Source organism: Littorina saxatilis, linkage group LG2 (assembly GCF_037325665.1).
Source record: "Littorina saxatilis isolate snail1 linkage group LG2, US_GU_Lsax_2.0, whole genome shotgun sequence".
NCBI classification, from domain to species: Eukaryota; Metazoa; Mollusca; class Gastropoda; order Littorinimorpha; family Littorinidae; genus Littorina; species Littorina saxatilis.
The window spans coordinates 397,501-400,000 of NC_090246.1; the positions used below are offsets into that span (position 1 = coordinate 397,501).

The 2,500-nt window shown below is 39.0% G+C and overlaps 1 protein-coding gene across 1 annotated transcript in view; it reads right to left on the minus strand.

The window, feature by feature from the left end:
* Window positions 1-2,454: 2,454 nt before the first annotated feature.
* LOC138957343 (chitinase-3-like protein 1) overlaps window positions 2,455-2,500 on the minus strand; it is a 14,832-nt gene continuing 14,786 nt past the window's right edge. Inside the window, exon 12 of the mRNA XM_070328472.1 lies at window positions 2,455-2,500. This exon is cut by the window's right edge and continues 873 nt beyond it. The gene's annotated coding sequence lies outside the window, so the exon portion shown is untranslated.

Here is a 2,500-nt window from a genome sequence, read left to right on the forward strand (position 1 = left end):
AGCACATTTTGTTCTGACTCTGTAACACAAACATGAAACAAAAAACCCTATTACAAAAACAGGTTTGTCAATATTTGTCACGTGCAATTTTCATCGTTCGAATATGGCGTTTTACTGAACTGCTGGTCATGCTTCAGTGTCTTGCTTTGTTCAAATTTTCTCTCTTTTTACATTTAGTCAAGTTTTGATTAAATGTTTTAACATAGACGGGGAATCGAGACGAGGGTCGTGGGGTGTGTGTGTGTCACAAGCAGCTGTAATTATTTCGTATTATATGCAATCATTGCAAGCGCCTGTTCTTTGTGCTGTCGTTTACCTGCCAGGTGAGACGACTAGCACTCGTAGTTTTCGTGCGGCACGGTTTTCTCTAAATTCTAGTGAAACGGGTGTATCGCAGGTGTGCTGTAGTGAGCTGTAAATTCAGTTGTGTGTCAGTTTTATTCATTCTTGCTGTAGCCGTTTAAGGGGCTAGTAGTCTGCGTTCCAGACTGGAATCCGTTCTTCAATTGAACGTTACTTTTGCTTTCATAGAGCAAAAGGGAGCTGTCTTCATTGACAGGGGAATTTCGTGTATGCTTTCATGCAACCAGGATGTGGTGCGTAATTCTTTTCTATTGTTTTCGGTGTAGTTTAGGCTGTTTGCGTGGTACATGTTTGTTGTTTCGTGTCTGTGCGTTTCTTATATGTTCAGGCTAGTCAGTCAGGTATTTCGTTTAAAGAAGGTTAGTTCTATTAGTATTGTTAGTTATGTTAGTTATCAATTTTGAATATGGTCTGTGCATTATGATAACTTGTGTATGTAAAAAGACGTAAAGCTATTTTCGTGTTACATGTTTGCATAACTTCTGCCAATTATTAAACATGTAATGAATTGGTAGAACGTAATTATTACATGTGCTGATTGTTCTCTTTGCCTGCGCGCGTATAGTATGTTGGTTATGTTTGGTCATAGTATGTTTGTTTATGTTTGGTCGTTATCTTGCCTGTGCGTGTATTGTATGTTTGGTCGCTTTCTTTGCCTGTGCATGTATAGTTTGTTGGTTATGTTTGGTCGGTTTCTTTGCCTGTGCGTGTATAGTATGCTTGGTCGATGTATGTATTGTAAAGCGCTAAGAGTAGACATTTTTCTAGAATAGCGCTATAAAAGTTTGCATTATTATTATTATTATTAACGTTCATAACATATGAAGTGTCTGTGCGAGTGTGTGAGAGTCATAGAGGCTTTGTCCATTCTTTCCTGCATTGGGTTTGATATATGGGAACGGATAAGCGATGTGAGTTAACCATGGACTAAGCGCAATGTTAACCATTTCAGGTTGCGGTTTTCTTCCTGAGGAGTGATGGAGATGATCCGCCAGCCCAGTCAAGCTAACTCATTCTACTGCTGAGGGCTGCTATGGACTCGCTTCGCATGGGACTCGTTCTACTGCTGAGGGCTGCTATGGACTCGCTTCGCATGGGACTCGTTCTACAGCTGAGGGCTGCTATGGACTCACTTCGCCAGGAACTCATTCTACGCTCGTGACGTCATTCGTCATGCTTATTCTGTTACCCTCGTAAAATAAAGAATTGTCATTGTCATTGTCATTGTCATTCGTCTTCGGGGCATCTAAACCCAGGATCTCGCTTCACTTCAAGTCACTGTCAGACCTGCTGGACGGTAACTCTTCCGCTAAATCCGTCCCCTAAAAATAACTCTTGCAGGAAGTGTAATTTCAGTGTATGATGGAGTGATAGCAAGAGGGTGTGTTTGCGAGGTAGAGATTTGATATGCGTGAATGAGAGTAATTAGAGTGTAAACGTTAATTATCTTTAACAAGGGATTGGGGTTATTTGATGTGTAAATGTGAGTTTTGAGTGTTTTGTTTTGTTCAAGAAACGTATAAACTTCATTTACTGTGTTTTGCACATTTTACAGATTTGAGAGAGCGAAAATTCTGTGAGTTTGTGGATGACAGACTGCGCATATGTGTGTGTGCATATGTGTGTGTGTGTGTGTGTGTGTGTGTATGTGTGTCTGTGTGTGTGTGTGTGCGTGTGTGTGTGTAGAGCGATTAAGAGTAAACTACTGGACCGATCTTTATGAAATTTGACATGAGAGTTTCTGGGTACGATAACCCCGGACATGTTTTACATTTTTTCGATAAATGTCTTTGATGACGTCATATCCGGCTTTTTGTAAAAGTTGAGGCGGCACTGTGACACCCTCATTTTTCAATCAAATTGATTGAAATTTTGGCCAAGCAATCTTCGACGAAGGCCGGACTTCGGTATTGCATTTCAGCTTGGTGGCTTAAAAACTAATTAATGACTTTGGTCATTAAAAATCTGAAAATTGTAAAAAACAAAAAAATTATAAAACGATCCAAATTTACGTTCATCTTATTTTTCATCATTGTCTGATTCCCAAAACATATAAATATGTTATATTTGGATTAAAAACAAGCTCTGAAAATTAAAAAAATTAAAAATTATGATCAACATTAAATTTTCGAAATCA